The sequence below is a fragment of the Eschscholzia californica genome, unplaced genomic scaffold (genome assembly GCF_041429995.1).
Source record: "Eschscholzia californica isolate CP2 unplaced genomic scaffold, dmEscCali1.0.p SCAF_4, whole genome shotgun sequence".
Taxonomy (NCBI): domain Eukaryota; kingdom Viridiplantae; phylum Streptophyta; class Magnoliopsida; order Ranunculales; family Papaveraceae; genus Eschscholzia; species Eschscholzia californica.
The window spans coordinates 40,883,235-40,908,581 of NW_028238461.1; the positions used below are offsets into that span (position 1 = coordinate 40,883,235).

General features: G+C 33.1%; 1 long non-coding RNA gene and 1 pseudogene across 2 annotated transcripts; one reads left to right on the plus strand and one right to left on the minus strand.

The window, feature by feature from the left end:
• Positions 1-16,819: 16,819 nt before the first annotated feature.
• LOC147544705 (uncharacterized) lies at positions 16,820-18,718 on the minus strand. Its single transcript, XR_015223744.1, has 2 exons — positions 18,513-18,718; positions 16,820-17,627 (listed from the first exon to the last, which is right to left on the minus strand). It is a non-coding gene; the product is annotated as an uncharacterized LOC147544705 (long non-coding RNA).
• A 2,625-nt stretch (positions 18,719-21,343) lies between these two features.
• On the plus strand, positions 21,344-23,445 carry LOC147544706 (delta(8)-fatty-acid desaturase pseudogene; annotated as a pseudogene). Its single transcript, XR_015223734.1, has one exon. The product of XR_015223734.1 is annotated as a delta(8)-fatty-acid desaturase pseudogene (transcript).
• The last annotated feature ends 1,902 nt before the right edge of the window (positions 23,446-25,347 follow it).

The following is a 25,347-nucleotide window of genomic DNA, read 5'->3' on the forward strand; positions in this document are numbered from 1 at the left end:
CCACTTCCTTCGCAGATAGGTGCCTATAGATTTCGGTAGTCAAATATGGCTAAGAATTACGACCCCTCAGTCCTGAGTTGGAATGTTAGAGGTATTACGTCCTTTAGTACTAGGAAGCATCTTATGAGTCTTATTAACAAGTATAACCCTGATATTATTTTCTTAGCCGAAACTAAGACCAAATCTCTCAACATTAATAAATATATTAAGATTAACAAACACTATGATCATTTCTTTGTGGAGCCGAACAATAAATCAGGGGGTCTAGCTATGTACTGGAAACACAACCTTACCCTTAAAATCCTCTACTCGGATAATAACATGATTCATGTGGAAAACTATAATACTAATAATAACTCTAAATACATTATCACTGGTTTTTATGGTTGCCCATACCATAAAAATAAATTTAAACCTTGGAAAACTTTAGATACCCTTAAAGTGAATGATGAGGTCCCCTGGATAGTCATAGGTGACCTTAATGTTATCCTTGACAATCAGGATAAAGAAGGAGGCACGATGACATTGAATTTTCATACTTCCAAAATTAACTCTTATATTAATAACCTTAAATTAACGGACATGGGCTATAAAGGCTACCCTTATACGTGGAATAATAGACAATTTGGAGAGAATTTCATCCAAGAGAGACTAGATAGAGCCTTAGCCAACCTCCCCTGGTTTCAAAGCTTCCAGCTTTCTAGTATTCCTCATCTAGAATCGATAGGTTCTGATCACCTACCCATTCTCGTGGCTGACACAGAGTTGATTTACAATAAACCTAAACCCTTTTGGTTTATTCGTACCTGGATGTCCCACCCTGATTGCCACAAGTTTATCTCGGACAAATGGACTAATCATAGCAACATTAAAGTAAACCTTAACAACCTTAGTAGACATCTTACGAAATGGAATAAAACAGTCTTCGGCAACATCGATAACAACATCAAAGAATTAATCACTAAACTTAACAACACCACTAATAAAAAGGAATTTAACCTATTAAATAATCAACTTGAAGATTGGTATAGATACCAAGAAAATTTATGGAAAGAAAAGTCTAGGAACAATTTTCTGTCGGTGGGAGACAAAAACACCAAATTTTTTCACTCTCAAGTTATTCAGCGCAATAGGACCAATAAAATTATAGCGATTAAAGACACTAATGGCGATTGGCATGAGGGTCTGGAGGACATCCAAGCTGTTTTCACTTCGCATCTTCTCAACATTAGTTCTTCCAATGGCATCAATCCTGAACCTAAAATTCTCAATCTTTTCCAACACACTATTACGCTGGAACAAAATCTAGAGCTCATTAGAATACCTGATCAGGAAGAGATTAATAGCGCCATTAATAGTCTTAAGAAAGAAGCGGCGCTTGGTCCTGACGGATACCCCCCTTATTCTTCTTCCAATCTAACTGGGAAACAGTTAGCCCCAACACTTATAGTGTAGTCCGAGATTTTTTCCACTCTGCAGAGCTCCCTCAGGAGACTAATCACACCCACATTTGCCTTATCTCTAAAACTACAGCTCCTCAAATACCAGCTGACTACAGACCAATTAGCCTCCTCAATACCACTTATAAGATTATTAAAAAAATCCTGGCTAATAGACTCAAATCCTATCTTCATAATATCATCTCCCCCTTCCAAGCTGCATATATTCCAGGCAGACAAATCTCTGATAACGTTATCATGGGTCAGGAAATCATTCACTCTCTCAAAACTATGAAAGGTGCCACGACTATTTTGGACTCAAGCTGGATATGTCCAAAGCTTTCGATAGGATAGAATGGAATTTCCTGACAGATATCATGGCTAAACTGGGTTATTCAGAACATTGGATCAAAATGATCGCCCAATGCATCTCAACATCCTCAATGGCAGTTTTGGTCAATGGGCGCCCGGGACCCATTTTCTACCTCTCTTGAGGTATCAGACAAGGAGACCCGCTCTCTCTTCTGTTTATACTCACAATGGAAGGCCTTAGTCGCCTCCTCAAAGAGGAACAAGATAGAGATAATTTCAAGGGATTCCTTACTAACAATCCTAATCTCAATATCTCGCATCTTCTTTTTGCAGATGATTGCATCATTTTTTGTCGCAATTCTTTGGAAAATATCTATACCCTCAAAACTACTCTTAATACTTTTTGCAATGCTTTTGGGAAGATGATCAATTACGCTAAATCTAATATTTTCTACTCTAAAAATTCCCACCCGAAATTCAAACGTTTAATCATGCGTTCCCTCAAAGTCAAATATGCTACCACGTCGAAGAAATATCTGGGAGCTCAATTATTTATTGGTGCTAATAAAAAGAAGATCTTTAATGATATTCTCCAAAAAATTAAAATGAAATTAGACAAATGGAATCACAGCTTCCTCTCTCAAGCTGGTCGCACTATAGTCATCTCGACTATAGCGGCGGTCGTACCCCGATACCAAATGCAATGCTTTGCCCTTCCCAAAGGCATATGCAAGAGCATCTCGACTTTGCAAAAGTCGTTCTAGTGGGGTAAGTCCAAAGGCATATGTACCAAATCTTGGTCTTCTATATGCCTTCCAAAATTTCTTGGTGGTCTTGGATTACATTCCCCGGAGATAGATAATCAGGCTATGTTGAGCAAGTTAGCCTGGAGGATTAAATCGGAACTGGAATCCATGTGGGTGCAGCTATTAAAAGCCAAGTACTTCAATAACTCTGAGAATCCAGGTCCGGCTAAATCTCATCACTCTTGGATTTGGAAAAACATTAGTAAATATCTTATTACCATTGAGAATTATACCATGTGGGAGGTTCATAACGGAAAACGGATTGATATTTGGGCCGATAAATGGATTCCCACTCTCCCGATCCTTCCCTACAATCAGAATCCTAACCTAACTAAGGTTTCTCAGCTGATTGACCAAGATAAATGGAATGAGACTCTTCTTAATGATGAGTTTGATACTGCCACGATGAACCTAATTTTAACGATCCCGATATCGAAGACCAAAGAAAATGGACCCTTACTAAGTCAGGTAAATTTTCTGTTAGATCCATGTATCAACACCTCTGCATCAGCATGAATTCACCCCAACCATATTCTCCTAATTGGAACTTTCTCTGGTCTATCCCGGTAGTCCCCAGAGTAAAAATGTTTTTATGGAAAATTTGTGTTAAAGCTCTCCCAGTCAAGGAAAGAATAGGTAAATATATTGACAATAACCGGAACTGCCCGAATTGTAATGAGATTGAATCCATTGAGCACGCTATTCTCCATTGTCCGTTGGCAAAAAATATATGGTTCTACTTTAATATTTTATCTGATAAAATTAGCTCAGTTAGAGAATGGATTTTTTTTTTTTTGGGAAAATAAATCCCAAAACGCTTACACAGCTACCAATATTCATTATGCTACTATTATGTGGAATATATAGAAAACGCGATGTGACCATTGCTTTCAATATGAAATCAATACGTTAGACAAAATCATTTCAATCATTACTGTATTTCCACAAAACCAAAAATTGAATCATACAAAAAACAAAAAAGAGCAAGACAAATGGAACCCCCCTGAATCGACGTTTCTAAAAACAACGTGGATGCTTCATTCATAGATATTCACACTATTACAGGTATCAGTTTAATTATCCATGACAATGAGTCTAAGTTCGTCGAAGCTGTCTCCGCTACTACTAGAAGCAGAAACTCGGAGGAAGGTGAAGCCATTGCGATTCTCACAGGAATGTAATGGGCAGAATCTCATGAATATAAAAGAATTATTATTGAAAGTGATAATATTAATATTATAAAATATCTTCAGAACGGCAAAAATAATGTACAATGGCAATCGAAAATTTCATATCAGAAGAATCCAAGAAATAAAAAGGAGGCTGGACATAGTAAAATTCTCACATACTAGCAGGAACTTCAATAAAGCAGCAGATAAGATGGCTAAATGGGCAAGAAAGGAAAATAGATCGAAGGTTTGGAAACATGTACCATTTTTCTTTGTAAGTTGTATTGTAATCGAATTCTTATTTCTAGTTAATTAATATATAGTTATTTCAACAAAAAAAAAAGACCTAGGGAAGAACATAAGGTGGTCTATAAAACAAAATAACATGGTCTCGAAGATATACAGGAATATCGCATGTCTCCAAGAAATATAGGTGTATTTCATTTTTCATGACCACTTGCATATGGTTGTGTTTTTAAATAGGTGGAAATTTGTGCATAATGCTAGAGTAGTTGGAGTCAACATAGGATATGTAAATAATGAGCAAAAAAAATGAACGTTTCAAGAATGGTGGATATGGTAGCACCATCATTTTGCTCAATTCAGTGTCTTTGTGTCTAGGGCATAAAATTTATGTACGATTATGGTATTAATTTCGCTCGCACGTTTAGAATAATTTTGGAAATTGTTATACCCATAACTCATTCTACTTTCAAAAAAGAAAAAAAGAAGTAGATAAGTTTTTTAAGGTTAAGTCTTCCCTATCATAGTAATAGGTCTCCTCTGTTTTTTTGTGGTTGTTTATGTGAAAACTCTTGAGTGCCTAACTTCAAAATTTTACAATCTTTTTATTTGGGAAGTTGATTTATCGACAAATTTTCTTCTTGTTGATATATTTATCTTTTTTTTTTAGTTTTGGAAGTTTGGGAGGTGACGAAGCAAATATATAGGGCAAAATCGAGTTTGATTGAAGCCACCTCAAAGGTGCTTGGATTTGTAACTGCCTTTGTCAACCGATAGTCACCAAAAATTTAGAGGAGGAGTTTATTATAGCATCACCTAGATCTGTTCTACAGAGAGAGAGAAAAGAAAAAAAATTAGAGAGAGAGAGAGAGGAGAGAGAAAAAATATATATTTTTTTGCTATTGAAGGTCTGTTCGTGAAGGTCTATTATAGCATCACCTAGATTTGTAACTGCCATTGAAGGTCTGTCGTGAGAACAGACCCTCTCTCTAGATCTGTTCTAGAGAGAGAGAGAAAAGAAAAAAAAAATCAGAGAGAGAGAGAGAGGAGAGAGAAAATAATGTTTTTTTTTTAATGTTTGAAGGTCGCCGGCCGGAAAATTGGCCGGTCGGCGACCTTCGCCGGAGAAGATGATGAGGTGGCGAGAAGACGAGGTGGCAGACCGAAGAGATGAGATGGAGGAGAGAGAATATGACTAGTTAACGGAATGTTAAAGATAACGGAAAAAGGGGGCCATATGGGTATTTTTTCTAATCTAGGGAGCCAGGCAGGAAGCTGGTCACAAAGTTGGGGGCCATTTGGGAAATAACCCTAAAATAAATCGTGTTTAAGGTCAAAATCTCATCTAAAATAGGTAAAAGTCCAATTTTTTTGAATATTTATTTTTATCTCGTACAAATATACAAATGTATCACTAATGTGTTGATTGTTTTGTGCATGTATATATAATTTTTGCATTCCTAGTCCAAAAATTACACCTATACACACATTTAGTTCACCCTAATTTTAATATAGGATTTTAAATCAAAATAATAATTATAATGGATATTTAGTCCAAATTGACCAATCTCTATAGAAAAAACAAATCTCTATCATTTCTATTTAATCATTATACCCATTATAACCTTTTATACAAGAAAAAACCCACTTTTGAAAACCAGTCCCCAAAATTTTCTTTCTTTTTTTTTCTCAGATTTTTTCGATTGATTTCAAACTTACTACTTATTTCGCAATATACACGTTATTTAGTATCAATTACGTATATTTCTACAACAAAACACATTTAGTATAGTTAAAGTATGTCTAGATGTCAAAGTTACAGTGTTTTTCTTTTTATTGATTCTTGTTTTGTTTCATAAATAACGTGTTATTTATTGTTAAAGTTTCATACTTTATTTCATTTTTTTATATGTGTCATTACATAACACATTATGTATCAACAATTTTTCTTCCAAAAGAGAAAAAGACTAAAATTCTATTTTATAGGAAGATTGGACCTTAATCTCTTTTTTAATTTTATTTTGGGCCTAAAACCCGTGGACCCATATATATAGATATATGCATAAGAAAATGTTTGTTTTGTACACAACACAAACTAAGTTGGACTTATTGTCATGCAATAATTATTTTGTTTAATGCAATAAGATAATAATGTCATGCAATAATTATTTCTTTGGTACATCCCCAAAAATGGTATATACAAAAATGGATTGTTTGGTACATTTTAAAATTCATAACTTTTTGGGACTTTTAGCCTATTTTGTGTTAATAGTGGACTTATTGTGCTATTGGGGTCCATATTTTGGACCCTTCCACCAATACTTTCATCAAAAAAATAATATGAAGTATAAAGTAAAATAAAGTACAAAAAATTATTTTTTGAGTCAAAATATTAAGCGGAAATCAAATATTGTACACGTTTTTCAAATAACAAAAGAAATACTTCCTTGATTGGTTGAGCCCATTTTAGGTGAAAACACGAATAAAGAGACATAAAGCGCACGAGCCAATTGAAAAGTTTAACGTAGATGCAAGAACACACTTTCTCTCACAAAAATTTATGTTAGAAAGATAAAAGAGACATTCATAAACGTTACGTGGTTTTTTATCAGAGAGTTTATAGATCTGATTTTACATTTGTTTTATTGAAATTTAATCGTTTCTCTCTCTAATTTCAAATTGCTCTCTCTCACTCTTTATCGAGATTTTCAAGTTTGAGTTGTGAGATTTGCAAAGTGGGTTTGAATTGTATTGCAAACCGAAATTGCGTTTTCAAACTGAGTTTACAACCCAATTTGTAAGAATAAATAAGAAAAAAAACCTCTTTTTCTCGGTATTTCTTTTTTGAGAAAAACGTATTGAAATATTGTTAGAAAGATAGTAAATTTAGCAAGCTCTATCGAAATCCGACACAAATGAAAGATTATCTACATTTAATGTTAGAAATTGAGAATAAAAAGAAGGAATTTTGAGTTTAAGGTCCAAAAATAGGGGGGTAATGAATCATATATCCACTCCTAAATCAATAAATAAAATAAAACCAAAATAAACCGAAAATGTAAAATAAGTCCAAAAATTAACTATTTGGTGGGCCCCATGCATCAATCCTTTAATTATCTCTCATTTTTGCCCTTTCATAAATATTTTTAACCATTGGTAAAACAAAGGTTTATACTGGTTAAGTTAATAACTCTTTCCATAAATTTTATGAAAGAATATTTATGTTGGATATTTAATACCAATCTTTATTTCCATAAACTCCATAAATATTTAACCAAATCAGTGGATATTTAACAAAAACGAGTTGGCCTCTCAAAATTACGAGTTTCTATCTATGTAACTCTATATTCTTTGAATTTAAGAAAGTATATTATTTCTAAATCCGTTGTATTTGATTAAAGTAACCTACCAAATCAATGGATATTTACCTAAAACGAGATGCTCAATCCCAAAAACGAATTTCTCTCTCTGTAACTCTTAGTTCTTTGAACTTCAAGAAAGTATGAAGTTGTGATTTGCGTTTTATCTCTACCTCGATCTAATTAGACATCTACAAATTCGTTTGTGAGGTATGTCCAACTTAAATTGAACGTTAGAATCTATAAATCTCTATTACTACAATTTCTATTACTACAATCTTCTTAAAAAAATTATTTATTCTAACAAAAAACTTATATGTAACATTTTTTATCACTTTTTGGTAAAAAGTTAATGTTGAAATCTCTATCAATTCAATATTTTTTCATAAAAAAGTTTTATAAAGTGAAATTGTGTTTGCTACATTTTCTGTATTCTACTAGCATTTTCTACATTCTATTAGCATCTGTTATGAATTTGTTACAGTAGGTTAAAAAGAAAATACTATTTTGTTAGCATCTTATTGATTCTAATAACATTTTTTACATTCTATTAGCATCTGTTGAATATATTTATATATTACAGTAGGTTAAAATGCAAATACTATTTTTCTAGGCAGCATCCTATTGATTTTACTAGCATATTCTACATTCTGTCAGTATCTGTTGAATGAATTTGTTACAGTAGGTTAACAAATACTTTTTAGTAATTAAAATGTATAAGGTGAAATTGTTTTTGTACATTCCGTATTCTACTAGCATTTTATCGATTCTAGTGACATCTATTATGAATTTGTTACAGTAGCTTGTGTATGAGGTATGCTCATTTCCTACCCACTTTGTCAATCTCATTGATCTCACATGTAGTTGCGGTAGGTGGTCGATAGATGGTATCCCTTGTCAACATGCCATGTTGTGCATCAAGAATTATGATGGTGATACGACAAGTTTTTTTGATCATTTTCCCCAAACAAGCGTTCATCAACACTTATCAATATTATGTCTACCCAATACCAAATTATGATGAGCCAATGAAGTACATCGATGAAACAAGAACATTACCTCCATTAACAAAGAGAAAACCGGGAAGACCAAAAACAGTAAGAAGAGAGAGAGCTCAGGAAACATACCCAAAAAAATGAGGGGTTGCGGTCGGTGTAAAAAACTGGCTTATCACAATAGTGCCTCATGCACGACAGCTATATAGTAACTAACTTAAATTTTGATTATGCAGGTTTACTTATTCTGCTAGAAACATAAATATTCTACTTATGTCTTTTATATGTTTAGAGAATTTGATCAATGTTACCAGATTATCGTATTCAAAGAAGAGGATTTTCCTATTTCCTATTAAATTTTCTTAATGGTTACGATATTATCGTAGTTATACTCATATGTATTTGGATCAATGTTTCAGTTTGTATTATGATTTGGCTAGAGTAAGTTACAAAATGTCGAAAAACCAAAAAATGCTGGTAGTGTTGGAAAATTTTTGTCAACATCTTACTGGTATCTTTATACCCATTGGACCATGCTAGAAAAATTTGTTTGATGTTTCTAGCAATTTTCAATCCAATCAAAGCAGGTTGGTTTTAGCCTGTGTTATATTTTAATCAAAATGCCCAGATTTTTGATATATTTTTGTACGAACTATTTGTTTCCTTAGTTATATATGTTATCAATGGATTCAGCATTAAGTGTTTGAGTTCATCATGCCTTTTCCCTACAACGTATTATAATTGTATAGTTTCAGTAGTGTCCAGAAATTTGAGTAACATCTTTATCGTATCTATAAACCTGTTGAACGACATCTAAAATATAATGTAATTGTGGTATTATAGAACATTGATAAATAATCCCATAACTGCTCAAGATGTTATTCAAACTTAAAACATAAACATGTTTATTACGTTTTATCACATAGCCCGTTACAATATACAAGTTAAAGTACTAAAACATTTTTTCTCCATATATCCTTCGATTCATTCAGCAACAACCAAGTTAGTTCACCCCTTTTCCTTTGCGCTAGTTTTGTCCAATCATCTTTTGGCATCTCGTTAGGAAAATGTTTATAGTTCAATTCGATATAAAGTTTTTCCATGTGCAAAATCACATACGACCCACAATCAGGCTTGTCAAAGTTCAAACAACAAACCAATTCAACATCTTTGGGTTGTAACCATTTATGCGTTTCTATAAGAAACTAAAAAATGCTAGTCAAACAAGTCATTTTTCTTATGAAACTAGTTTTGACCAGTAACCATTTCAAGGTTCTATGATAAACTTCAAAAATGCTAGACAAAAAAATGACATTGTTTTTCCAATTTATTTTCTCATTTTTTTCCCATATTACACCATGTAATGTTCTATGGTTGTCAAAAAATCAGGTTTGACAGGTAACCATTGATAATATTTTATAAGAAACTTAATAATACTAGACAAAATATTAAGTTTTTATTGAAAGTAACTATATTTTGGATCTAACACTATGCTTGAAACTCTACAATACAAAACCCTAAATTAGATAGAACCCTAAATTGTCGTTCTAAAATAAAAAATTTAAGCAGAAGGTGTAGTAGTAACTACAATTTATAAAGAGATCAAGCTTCATATGTTATTTCTTCAAAGAAATTACACAACAACAGAGACAAGGTAACCACACAAATTTTTTGTTGCATGCAAAAAAGAAACATACTATTCACTTTGAACAGATTTAGGGTTTGGAAAATAACTTCCATTAAACCACTTCGAAACAACTAAACCCTAGAAATTTCTTATTAGCTAATCAATTTTAGAAAAATAAATCATAGTTAACGTTGTAAAAATCAAAACCTAATTTGTTTTGTGTTGTAGAAATCAATCTAAATCATAAACAAAGTTGAAGGAACAACAAAAATGATGAAAACCAAAATAAGTTACTCTTTACTGTTGATGATGATGAACGAAACAACCAATGGATTCTCCCTCTCTCCTACTCGATGCTCTCTCTCTCTGTTAGGTTTATTTTGGGCATGTTTAAGATAAGAGTTTCCCTCTCTCTTTCTCTTTCTTTCTCTCTCTTCGATTTGATATTTGAGGAAAAGGCAACTTTTTTTTTTTGGTTATTTTTTTTAAACAGAAAAGGCTATGTTTTTAGTTATACTAAACGGAAAAGGCAAATTTTCCCGGAGAAAGAAAGTTTGTTTTTTAAGAAATAATTTAATGAATTTCTATATATTATGGTATCTTTTATTTTGGGTTTTTTTTTTTTACTTAGGATAGGTTAGGCAGTAAAAGACAATAAGAGGATAGACATGTAATTTACTTTGAGTGGATTTATTTTCTATTTCAGATTATCTTTGGTCTCTAGACTCGTTGATCATGCGATTTTGGACTTAAATCCCATCCCCCGTAAAAAGAATTAGTTAAACCTTTATAAATATTTGACGTGAACAAAAATTTCCTAGTTATTTTGAGTAATGGTATTATATTAGAACCAATAAACATGGGGGGTTGGGTCAAAAGGCCAGTCTATTTTCCAAAATAGGAAATTGGTACTCTGTAGACAGGGAACACAAAGCAGGTACAGAGCGTTAAAAGGGGGTAAGATTATCGTTTTGGGATTCACCTTTTACCAAACCAGGTTTCCGTCGCGTCCTATAGAAGTGGCAGATCCCTCTTAGCTAACGCCGGTAAAATGACATTTAATCCGATGTAATTCGAGAGAGAAATAAGGAAAGGATATTAACCGACTCATAAATCGAATGTAACTCATGAGAGAGAAAAAGTAGGGAGAGAAAAATTATGAAATTTACAGTTCATTTGAGAATCTACTGTGCATAATATAATGTTCCCTGAATTAATTTTGTAATATCATCATAATGGACGAGACACACGTAAAAATTTATAAGCCATTTTAAAATGTACTTTGCAATATAATTTTTCTTTTTATTTTAAATTATTTTCTATACTTTGCTTTTGGTAACAAACAGAGGAAACTACGAAATGTACGAGACATTTGCGAATGTACCATCAGAAAAGCTATTGAGTGGTTACAAATTTCTGGTATGTCACAACACTGGCAGCCAAAGAATGAACCATCACAACACCACCATCATCAGCAAAAGAATGAACCATCACAACACCACCAAAAAAATTGTTCAGTACAAATCATAAATTAATCTCGAAATTCGTTAATCAGTGTTCATCATCATTAAATACCAAAAGACAACTAAAATTTTATCGCAACCATGAAAACCTAGTTCCAAAAAGATCAGCAATGAAAGAAATTATTACAAATAACAATGTTCCATGTAGCTAAGGTCAAAAATATGGAAGAAACAAGTCTTTCCACGACTCTACCACCCGGTCAACTCTGTTCCACTTAATCCCTCTTTCATGGCCACATATCTTTCCGGCTAAGGAATGGGAAATCTTTCTCCTGTTACATGAATCAAATGTTTCATTTCATCCGGGAAAAGCCATCTCTTTCTCAACAATGTCTTTGTCATTTGATCCAATAGCGTTCCGTTAGATAGGAACAGATTTGATAAATACTGATAACTCTCGGATGGAGTATTAGAACGGAAAGATCCATTAGATAATGAACTATTGGTTCTAAGCCATCTCTGGCGATGAATCAACAATCGCTGATCGATTTAAATTGTTAGACGAATTTGTGCTTTTCTTTATTATGAAATTGAATCAATTGAGAAGATGAGGTTCTACTTTGGAATTGAGAATTTTTAAATATCATAAATATAAATGTGAAACAGAAACTAAGAGAGAAATGTGAAGACGAGGGAAGAATCGTGTTAATTAGAGAGAGAGAAAGGAAAGAGAAGGTTGAGAAGGGTAAAAAAAGAACAAGAAGAAAAAAGACACAACAATCAAAACACCTTTTTAGTCTTTGGATAGCACAAAAGCTACTCTATGGACTCGCCACACATAAAGATTCTAACTTAAAGACCTGCAACACAACTTTATTTTGGAGAGGATTAGGTTAGAAATAAGGAGTGTCTTTTGGACTTGGAGTTCATTTCCGGATAAACATGGTCTCGCATTCCACCCTATACGGAAATTTTTAGAGAACCCTTTATATTTTAAAGGAGCCTTTCTCCTTGAGAAACAACTCCTCAGAGTTATCTCGAGAAAAGTGGCCTTTAGTCTAACTAGTTGCCCCTAAACCATTTCCTATTTCTTTTTGAGAAATCGACTACGATCTACGTTAGTCGTTACAAGACATTGATACATCATGAAGATGTGATAAACACTATAACCACCCAAGTTAAACAAATTATGAAAGCAGTCTAAAACCCCTATTCCGGCACTTTTTAAGGAGGATAAAACTCTTAACAAGCTAAACTCCGGACAACAAGTAAAATCATCCAAAACAAATTTCAGCGAAAATAAAAACTTCTTTCCTAAGTATGTCAATAACTTCTTTATAACTTCTTTTTGGTTTAGTAATAATAAATTAAAATTCTAAAATTTGAACTCTTAATATATTTATACTAGTATGGAACACATTTTTTTTTCGAAATTATTGCATAGTAAAATCATCGATATATCAATTTTTTTTAGTTTTTTTGATGCATAGGAATAGGTTTGACCCATATTTCTTACATAAACCAAATTTTAGATGATCACATTGACAAATCTGGTATCATTATAATATTTGTAAATAGTACGACGTTAAAGAATGTCAATATAAATATCAATGTTGTATAGAACTGCAATAAAATAACAGTTTTATATAGAATTAAATTAGATTTAAAAGTATCGCATATTGAAATACACATATTACAATCTTCAAAACAAATTAGAAATAACGTATAATATTGTCGGTCTTTTGTGACAGACCGAAAAAAGAAAAAATTATAAAATAAAAATAAAAATTCTCTAACAGTGTGTTTGATTGAGAGTTTCTCGGGGAAAATAGATACAGTTTTCTCAAAATTTAGTTTTTTCATGTGTTTGGTACTCACTTTAGGGTCTGTTTGATACGCTTATAAAGTGGGTAAGAAAATCGTTTTCTGCTGTTTGAGAGCATCGTGAGTACGAAAGTGGATTTCTTATGGGCAAATAAAGTGAGAAAAGAGGTTGATTAATTTCCCACAATTAAGGTGGACAAACCTATTTCTCACCTTCACCCAAAAACCCGCTCTTTCTCCTCTTTCAACAAAACCATCTCGTCATCTTCAACAAAAGAAAAACTCTCTCGTCTCCCTTTCTCTCTTCTTCTCAACATATTACAACTCTCTCTTGATCTCTTGAACTTTCTCTCTCTATAGCATCTCAATTATCTTTCTCAATCTCAGAAACTTAGTCACCATCAACAACTATAATCTAAGGTATATCAAGAACGAGACAAGTCACTGACCCGATTTTTGTTCTTGTGCAATAGTTGAGTCTAAATTGTTTTTTTTTTGTTATTATGAAATTAGGGTTTCTGGAAATGAGAAGATCTGAAATTGGGAATTTCTAAATATAGGATTTTTATAATTTGGGGATTTTTTAAATCAGATTTGGAATGCCTAAACTTAAGGTTTCTATATTTGAAGATTTATGAAATTAAGGTTTTTGGAAAGGAAATAGATCTAAAATTAGAAATTTCAGAAATTGGGTTTCCAAAATTTGGAGGATTATGAAGTTAAGGTTTATGGAAAGGAATTAGAATTTGGGATGTTCAGCCTTCTAAGAACAAATAAAACCAATAATTCTTTGTTCATCCAAAGCAAAACCGACTCTTCTATACCAAGCAAGATTACTACCGTGTTTTATCTACCAAGCAAGATCCTTTCCCGGAAAATCGACTTTTTCTAATAAACCCTAAATTTATGAAACTCACGCTTAAACCCTAACTCTTTCTCTCTCTCTACCTACCTGTGTATTAATTTGGAGAAGAGGAGCCCGAATTCTAAAGGCACTCGCCTGGTTTTCCCACACTCCTATCAAACATCAAAAAATTCAATTCACATGTGAAAGCAAATGACATTCTTACCTATTAGAAAAAGTTGGATTTTCTTACTCAGACATTCCCGCCTAACAAACGGATCCTTAGGAAAGAAAGACTTTTAATCAAGTGACTTCTTTTTCCAAATTTTCCTCAAGAAAGGGGAAACTCCTTACCCACCCCCTATTAGAGAAAGTTATTGGAAAATTGGGTGGAATAACCTTTGACTGAGTGAACTTTGTAGGAATGACACTCATTTCCAAGTATTGCTCAAATGCCCTATTTTGGCCATGAACTTCCATATTTGCCCTTCATTATAAAAGGATGTCTAGATAATCTAGACAACCAAACATAACAAGGATATCAGAGTAAACCGAACTCTCTCTCTAGAACGAAAATTGAGCTTTCTCGCTCTAGAACGAAATGATTCCACCTTCTCTCTTCGATTTGTATGCAATTGAGTCTCAATCTTGAAACTAATATCCCATATAGGGTTTGAATCTGAAGTATCTTCTTCTTCGTCGGGAATTTCGGCCAAATTTTGTTGTGGGTTTGTTCGATTTGTTGAGGTAAGTTAATGTTTGTTATAGTTCACCTTATTTCATCTTAATTGTTAATTTGTTTCATATTACATGTTATTTTGTTTGGCTTTGTATAGATTTTTTATTTATTTAGGTATATTGTTCATCTCTCACAAACATATTATTGTTCATCTCTCACAAACATATCATCAACATTTTTTAGAAAAACATGTTTATTTCTCCTATTTGACCAGTGTAAAAACATCAGATGGTGATCACATAACCAGATCAAAATTGAACTTGGGATATTAGCCACATAGATTATCGAACTTTATTAAGAAACATTTGTTCTAATCTCTTCTTGCTACCATTTTCATTGGTCATTTATACTGGATCAACTATGAACAGACTAACTATCATTAACATATGGAATTGAATGTATATATATATGTTTGCAATAGAAGCCCAAGCATATGGAATTGTTAATCTTTATAGTTGGAATATGAGTTCACCTCATGTACCCATATAGAAGTTCACTTGTTAGAATTTATTTGTTTTACTTGTTTATGTTTCTCTAATATGCAATATGTGTTTCTCTAATATGCAATATGTGTTTCTCTATTTCTTTTTCTTTTCGATTTATTTTGCGCCAATACATTCACCCTTTGATTACAGAATCGAAGCCTACCTGAGTGTCGAAACATATGTCAATTGAACTAGCCTACTTTGACTTATCGCTTTAGTGAACTAAATTTCCCCTAAGAACAAATCGTTCTTGTAAAACCATACAGATCCATGTGGTTAAAAGTTGTTTATCTTTGACGTTATGAAGTTTTGTTAACAATAAGTTTCATACGAAGTGTCATTTTCATTATGAAATTTTACATTTTTACCAATCTATTATTTCATAAAACAAGTACTAACATTTGACCTAAGAACATCATAAATTATGTTTGTTAATAATCCTCAATGAATCAAATTATTGTTCATGTTTGTTGAAGTTTGGTCTTACTTCATTTTCATTTTTACATCTTTTGTATTGCTTGATTGTCATTTTACATGTTCAATTCATCTTATGTGTTTTCAATTTACATGTTAAATTCATCTCATGTTTGTATGCATTTTGGAAGTTGGTAGTAATTTTAGTACGTATACATAATGAATTTATCTTTGTTTTGTAGGATAATTCGTGATGGAATCCGTGAGCATTTGGTTATTTCATGGTGGTAGATTAGAAAATATGAATAACGAAATCAAGTATATTGGTGGCAAACAAACCTGAATAGTTCTATCAGGCGGGACTACACTTAGAGAACTTCGTGAAGTTGTGTGTTGTAGATGTATGGCATGAGTTATTTGAACTTAAATATGCAGGTTGAACACTTAAAAGAACTTCTTTGGTCAAATATTTTAGAGTGATTGCATTACAATTTGATGTATGTCACGATATCTCGATATATGGTGAATGAATTTGTATTATTGATTTGCAATTATTGGATACTTCAACTAGTTAAAATTTTTATATGGAAAGACTCCTCGAGACAATGTGAATCTAACGACCTCCAAGGTCTGAATGTAGACTCCTGTTGTCTGAGTCTGGACTCATGCAGTCTGAGTCTAGACTCCTGTAGTCGTCTTGTCATTATTGTTATCATTTAAGTTACTTACAACTATGGAAGAACATAAATTTACGTCTTGGAATAAATGTAATTTGGTTTGTTTTAACGTATTAGGCAACATTATTACAAAGTAGACATGTCTACACATAGTCTCCATTGGTCTAGACAGAGTCTATACTTACCTAGACAGAGTCTATACTTACCTAGACAGAGTCTATATTGGTCTAGACAGAGTGTCGACTGGTGTAAACTGAGTCTATACTGGTCTAGACTTACCTAAACGATTCATGACATATATATGGAGTAATGATGTAGTTGTAACAACTGCATTATAACATAAGAATATACATGACGTGCGCATCAAATAACAAAACCATACAGATCCACATTCTTTGCCATCAAAACAGGAAGAAAAAGTGATTGGAAGAAATGATTCATGACATATATATGAAGTGATCTCAGGTGTTTTCGTTCTTGTACACATCAAATAACAAAACCGTACAGATCCACACTATCTCGTTCCCCCTCGGCTGACCTGTTGGACAACATTAAACAACACAAAACACAAGAATCGAAATCGATGTTCAAACATAAGTCTTACTGTCTGGAAAAGACTTTTTGAGTCATAATGATTCAAGTCTTTGTTGCCTTCTCTGCCTCAAGTTGTTAGAGCTCTGCTAGTCTTTGAGTCCAAGCTCGATCCCTTGCTACTGCAGCCATTTTACGCTCAACCCTTTGAACCATCTTCTTCTTTTTAGCTTCTTGCACATGGGCTTTCCGTTTCTTTGCCTCGGGCTGAGAATACATAAAAAGATCCACCATAAACACATAATTTCTTTGATTCCCACTTTTGTATTATCTCGTCACGTCGACGAAGATCTTCTCCTCCATAAAAAATAGGAAATCATGTCGTCATCCTCCAACTTTATGTGTAACTTAAGAAGTCAAATTACAACCCATATAAACAATCTCAACACCTCGATGCATAAACCCTAGATAAGTAATGTATATACAAACATGTCTAAGTGAAAAATATACTCATGGTAGTTCTTTTTTGTTACATAAAAGCATTATGAGCAACACACAAAGATATCACTACCTGAAACTTACACCCACGTAACACATCTGTCCAACTTATGTTTCCAAAAGAGATATTTGTCTCAACATTTATAGTGTAAACTTGTTGAGAAAAATTGTATTCGCCTACGTGGAGTTTACTCTCATCCTCCTACCATACCATAAGATTAAACACCAAGTACAATGAGCTAATAAGCTAGAAGAATAATATAGAATGCATTCGAAGCTGAAATCATGGTATTACCAAGTACAAGTATCAACCTTTGAGAGAAATGTATAATTATAAACTATAACGGATAACCGATGGACTAATCCTAGCAACCTGCGAGTTTGTTCCTTATTAGGCGCCACGGTGTGGCTAGATGGGTTTGCTAGCAGTGTCAGCTCTCACAACCTCAACCGAAATGCGTAAACATCACAAGGTACTAACATTTCACCTATAGTCTGCGGTCTGGCACTAGCCTAACGGATGTGAAAATAAGCATATACAACTCGGAAGTCGGGTTCACACCTAATCCTGAGATACGATAAAGAAATCATATACTTGAAGACCAACTACTTAATCCTATGAATTTCTAAACACATTATAGCCACATCTTCAATATTTCATCAACCACAATATCAAAAAAAAAAAACTAGATGAAGCTCTCCTATGAAAACTGAATCTGGGGTTAAGTTCCAAATATATGAATACATCTTTAGCACTTAAGTAATGTATACACAAACTAGGTTAAAGAAAGAAAAATATAGTAAAGCAGTCACTAGGTTTCCAATTTTCTTAATAATTAGGGTTTCCAATTTGGTTCAAAAATCACCAAAACTATAGAATTAAGAACTTAGGTTTCACCCAATAAAACCAGGGTTTACTGTAGATTTCGCCCAAATTATAAAATTAGGAACTTAGGTTCGAATCTTAAAAGCATTATGATCTACACACAAAGATATCACTACATGAAACTTATAAAATTAGGAAGATGCAAATTTCGATTGGAACTTAGGTTTCACCCAATAACTGAAGAGGAAGAATAATACATACCTCAAATCGTTGGAACTTAAGTTTCGTTGGAAATGAAGATGTGAAGCATCAACCTTGTAAATGAAGATGAAGAAGAAGAGAGAGAAAGGGACTTAGGTTTCGTTGGAAGTTAGGTTTCTTTAGGGTTTCACTTGTGATTTCAGCTGGAACTTAGGTTTCTTTTCAAAGAGAGAGAAATGGACTACTCGGTTTCTCTTTCAACTGTTAGAAATTAGGGCAAAATTATATGTTTATATAATCTAGACATCTATTTATATTGAGGGCTAAATATGGAACAAAATGGTAAAAATTAGGTCAGTTTAGTGAACTTGTAAAATGGAGGTCATTCCAACAAGGGAAAATGACTGTTTGAGTTCAAAATAATATCAATATAATAAAAAAAGCCTACTTAATTTTCTATTAATCATTAGTTATCAAATTATTAGGGTTAATAACAGGTTAGGTTTAAAATAATTTGGTTAATTATTAATAAGGTCATTTTCTATTTTTGTAAGTACCAAAATGCCCTTCTCACAAAAACTCACTTCTCTCCCAGAAAACTAAAAATTCTTAGGGTTTTTTTTTCTTCCTCTCTTCTTCTTCTTCTTCTTCTCCCGATCAACAACGCATAACCAAAACAACATATCAGGAGATTCGTCACAAATATCAGGAGAGCTTGACCTCGAATATCACTCGAATTTAAAGCATCTATTACCAGGTGAAGATTTTAAGCATCTTGAAAAACCTAGAACACGTTATGATGGGTTATCTCATCAAAAGAGGTAGGAGATAAAGGAGGCTTTAGTTTCTGTTATTAATTTATGAAGGTTGTCAGGTATCACTGCTAGAGTTGTTGGTTATGTTGTATGGGTGGAATGGAAAATTTGGTAGGGAATAAAGGTGAGATGAGATGAGATGAAAAAGGTTGAGCGTGAACAACTGATTGGCTGTTGTGTTCTCAACCATCTTAATATCTCAACCATTTTTTCACACTACACACAATCACTCTTGCTCTCTCTCTCTCTAAGTACTCAAAAGTTCAGTCGCACATGTAGATGATGATGATTGATTCAATGGAGGAACGTTGTGATTCTCGGAACAGGTTTCGCCAAATGGATAGTGATGATTTAACCACTGTTGTTAACTTTTGGTGGAGGTCTAGCATAAGGTCTTGTATGCAGGAACTCATGGATGCCTATGATATCCACCTGATATTTGGAGCTAGGTTTTTTGCTAATGGATGGTGATGATTTAACCATTCCTGATCGCCACGAAGGAGTCTTTCTTATAGGAATGAGAAATGTTGATTTCTGGCATCAAAGAGAGAGAGATATATATGGTTGTTGTTGTATGAGTTTAACTTTAGATGTTTGTTATGTGTTTGATGAAATACAAATGAAAACTTTGATAGTTTCGATTTTCTTCACGAAATAAAGTTTGCAAGATCTCCGATCCGAATCACATATGCAATGCTTGCAAATTATGTTTGCAGTCTATATTTTGCAAACACATGTTTGTTGTTTACATTATGCAAACACATGTTTGCAAATCAGATTGTTGCAGAACAGATTGTTGCAAACACGTTTGCATAACAGATTGTTGCAAACACGTTTGCATAACAGATTGTTGCAAACACGTTTGCATAACAGATTGTTGCAAACACGTTTGTTGCAAACACGTTTGTTGCAAACACGTTTGCATAACAGATTGTTGCAAACACGTTTGCATAACAGATTGTGGCAAACACGTTTGCATAACAGATTGTTGCAAACACGTTTGCAGAAAAACGTAAAGAAAAAAACGCCGTTTTTTCCGATTTTTTTTTTTTTTTGAAAAAAATATTGAAAGTGGATCTTGTTAGAAAGCTAATGAAAAATCATTTCTAAATATATAATTTTTATAGAAATCCGACATCTCAAACAAAAGTTATATCGATTTAAAGTTTAAAGAAAAATAAAAGAATTTAGTTATACAAAATGACAAAAAGGGTATTTTAGTATTTGCACACTTTTTGACCTGAATAATAATTTTCAAATATTTTGTGCTTTTCTACTTATTTTCAATATTATTTTGACCTTTCTAGAAATTACCTCTTCCAACAAATAATTTTGGGTCAAGGGTTATTCCACCCAAATTCCTAAAGTTATTCTCTTACAAGAACTCAAGTGTCTTTTACCCCGTCAACAACAAAAATAACAAAAAAAAATTTCAATCTCCACGATGCTTTCTCTCTCAATCCCAAAGCTGAATAAGCCATCAACTAAGAAAGAACAAGCTTTCAGTAGGTTTCTCTCTCTAAATGGGTTGTCCTGATGTGCAATCTTCATAATATTGTGAATGATCATAAGTGGAGCTTTTTCATCACATGATTGGATCCCTCGTTTACTTATTGCAGTATTAATGATGTTTAGAAGGGCTTTCGGATTAAAGGTTCTAAGCCACGTGAGGCATGAAATGACATAACCATGAAACATGAAACATGAAACATGATAGTCATGTAGGTTATATTTTTTTAAAAATTTGCTAATCATGTTTACGTCAGATTTGCATCTCTTGAGAGAGTACATTTGAGTCTTACCGTTTCTAACAATATATGATGAATTTCATAAAAAAAAAAAATTAATATATGATAAATTACATATTTTTTTTCTTTGTGAATCAAACAAAAATATAAAAAACATTTATGATGAAATTGTTTCTCATAAATATAGATTAAGGGTTTGGTAGGCACATTGGGGGTTGCGGGGTCATGTGCCCCCGTAGGCCCCAATGTGTGTAGTTGGGTTTTAATAGGACCCCCACAAGATACACTTTCTCAAACTTAAATTCTAAGACTCCAACGTGTAATTTAAAATTCACAAATTAAGTTTAGCGGTGGAGGTTCGTCTTGCTGGAAAGTAATGAAAACCCTTTAAAACGGCAAAAACTCTTCCTTTCCTTCCATTTGTGCCTCACAATTTACCCTTTAAAACCGCTACTCCACCAAATCAAAGAGAATATCGAACAGAAAGAAACCGATAACCAAAAGAGAAACAAGAAAACTCATCCCATATCCCCCCTTCTTCTCTTCAAAAACCTAAACCCATATCCCCCTCTTTGAATCTCTTCCTTTCAACTTCATTGAAAGGTTGAGATATCAAAAATCACCCATATCTCTTTTCTATTTTAGATCTATTTGTTTGATTTTAATGGAAGAAAAGAAAAACTATATTTCTTCTGAAGAACTATCAAAGCATAATAAATCAGGAGATGTATGGATTTCAATTCAAGGAAAAGTTTATAATGTAACAGATTGGATTAAACAACACCCAGGTGGTGATTCTCCTATTCTTAATCTTGCTGGTCAAGATGTTACTGATGCATTTGTTGCTTTTCATCCTGGTTCTGCTTGGAAACATCTTGATCGTTTCTTTATTGGGTATTTAAAAGATTATACTGTTTCTGAAGTTTCAAAAGATTATAGAAGACTTGTTTCTGAGTTTTCAAAATCTGGGTTGTTTGATAAAAAAGGACATTGGATTTGTTTCTCTGTTTGTTCTATAGCAACCCTATTCTCACTTTGTGTTATGGGTATTAAATATTCTAACAATTTCTGGGTTCATTTCTTTTGTGCTGGATTATTAGGGTTATTATGGATGCAATGTGGGTTTATTGGACATGATTCTGGTCATTATCAAGTTATGTTAAGTCCTTGGTTGAATCAAATTGCTCAAATTGTTACAGGAAATTGTTTTACAGGAATCAGTATTGGTTGGTGGAAATGGACTCATACTGCTCATCACATTGCTGTTAATAGTCTTGATTTTGATCCTGATCTTCAACATATACCTTTTCTCGCGGTATCTTCGACTATCTTTAACTCACTTACATCTAAATTTTATGGAAGAAAGATGACTTTTGATAATGTTGCTAGATTTTTAGTGAGTTATCAGCATTTATCTTTTTACCCAGTTATGGCTGTTGCAAGAATCAATCTTTTTACTCAATCTTTCCTCTTATTGTTATCGAAAAGACCTGTTCAACATAGAGGAAAAGAGTTATTAGGGCTTTTAGTATTTTGGACTTGGTATTCTTATTTGATTTCTTGCTTACCTAATTGGGGAGAAAGGTTGATGTTTATATTGGTTAGTTTTGCTGTGAGTGGAATTCAACATGTTCAATTTTGTTTGAATCATTTTTCGGCTAATGTTTATGTCGGTCCACCTCGAGCAAACGATTGGTTTGAGAAACAAACTAAAGGGTCTATTGATATTTCTTGTTCTACTTGGATGGATTGGTTTCATGGAGGTCTTCAATTTCAAGTTGAACATCATTTGTTCCCAAGATTACCAAGATGTCATTTGAGGAAAATTTCTCCATTTGTTAAAGAACTATGTAAGAAACATAATTTGCCTTATGTTAGTGTTTCATTTTGGGAAGCAAATAAGTTGACAATTGGAACTCTTAGAAATGCAGCTTTACAAGCTCGAGATTTCACTAATCCAATTCCGAAGAATTTGTTATGGGAAGCTGTTAATACCCATGGTTGAAACTCAAAATACCCATTTTTTGGAGATCGATATTTACTGCTTTTTCGTACTTACTAGTTTGGATGAATAATCAATAGTAGTCTTCAGACTTTGGGATGAGTATTATGAGTTACTATCGTGGTTACATTACCTTATCGAGTTGAGACTTGGAAATGTTTATATTATCAATAGGATGCTGGTTATGGAAATGCAAATAAAGTTCGATCGATTTCTAGGTAAGTATGTATGTTTTTATTTCGAGTTTTATGTAATTCATCAAGTTCTTATAAACAGGCATTGCATTCTTATCTGAATGAATGAATGTACATTGTCGAAACTTCTTGTTTTCTTCCAATGGCAGAGCTAATTTGAACAAAACTATGTAGCTGAAATAGAAGACTATTTAATTTGGCATATTTAGTGGTATATTTCAAGTTCTTGCTTCATATACGATCGATAACTTTGTTATAATTCTCTCTAATGTTTGTATTCTTATCAACAGAGTTTATCGATTTGCCTTTCTATGTACTATTATATTATTATACGTATGAATATTTATATACTTGTATCCTATAATAATTTGCAGAATGAAGCTCCCCACTAAAGGTGTTTTTAGCGACTTAGTCCTTTTTCTCTGTCTGTCTAGCCTGAACTGGCCTCAAGCTCTCATTCATGGTCTTAGAACTTCGGAACTGACCTTCTTTAACCAATGAGTTGTTCGACTTTTAGCCTCTACTTTGTGTAACTAAATCAGTGAAATACATTGAGAACATAATTGTTCGACGAAGATGTGGTCCATAATGACATGGTATCCTTTCATTGCCTTCTCTTTTCTGCTTTGACTTTTTTTACACGAAAATGTGAGAGCCATTTCAGGTATGGGTCCGTGGGCGATTAGTTCAAAATAAAATATTTTGGGTTTAGGTCCATACTTAATACTATGTATATTTATTTTCTCATCGTACAAATACACAATGTACTCTCTACATATTTTATATTAAGTTTAAATTATTTTTTATTTTATTTTATACATAGAGAGAACATTTAAACAGAACAGTTGGCTTTCTCTTTCAAGAATAAAATTGACCTTTACCTACAGGTACAAAGTTCATCTAACTCCCAATATTTCCAAATTCTAGATATTTATGCAAGAAAGTTTGGACTTTTGAGTCAAATTTCATTCACTCACCACTTCACTAGTCAACACTAGTCAAAATAAATTAAATAATTCACGAAGTCTTCCACCACTCTCACATTCTGTCTCCCTTCATTAATTCCTCCATTAACCACATTGAAGTTTCTTTGGTGGTAGGTATACCCCGAAATCAAACCATTGTCTTCTTGTAAAGATGATATTCCACTTGTTAAAGTTTTGTTTTGGTGCTTTTAATACTCCCTCAGTCCCATTTTATTTGGTTGTTATTTCTTTTATGGATGCCCCAAAATGTTTGGACACTTTCCTTTTATAACATTCATTTAATTATTAAAATGATGAAACTTTCAAGACTACCCTTTAGTTTGGATACCATTCAGAGGTTCTAATTGGTTCTACGCTTCTACCAATGTTGAATTTAATGAAATACTCTATAATAAGTGAGGGTAGTCTAGGAAAAGTCTTTATATTTGTTAAATATCATTCCTTAATAAGTTGAATTCCCCAAAACTACAAACAAAATGGGACGGAGGGAGTAATAAAAATTAGAGTTAATTCCTATATGGCCCCCTACTTTGTGACCAGCTTCCTTTATGACCCCCTTTTTTTCGTAAATTCAAATATGGCCCCCTATTTTCATGGAAATGTCCTAACTACCCTTCCTTTAAATCTTTTTTTCAAAATAAAATAAAAAAACAAACATAATTCCACCTCACTTCCCTCTCCACCACTTATCTCTCTCCACCTCACCTCTCTTCCCAAATCATCTTTCTCTCTCCAACTCACCTTTTTCTCTCTCCACCTCACTCTATCTTCTCCGATGAAGGTCGCCGGCCGGAAAATTTTCCGGCCGGCGACCTTCATCGGAGAAGATAGTGTGAGGTGGAGAGAGAAAAAGGTGAGTTGGAGAGAGAAAAAGGTGAGTTGGAGAGAGAGAAAGATGATTTGGGAAGAGAGATGAGGTGGAGAGAGATAAGTGGTGGAGAGGGAAGTGAGGTGGAATTATGTTTGTTTTGTTGATTTTATTTTGAAAAAAGATTTAAAGGGAGGGTAGTTAGGACATTTCCATGAAAATAGGGGGCCATATTTGAATTTACGAAAAAAAAGGGGCCATAAAGGAAGCTGGTCACAAAGTAGGGGGCCATATAGGAATTAACTCTAAAAATTATAGATAAGTGAGAAAGTTCACATTAAT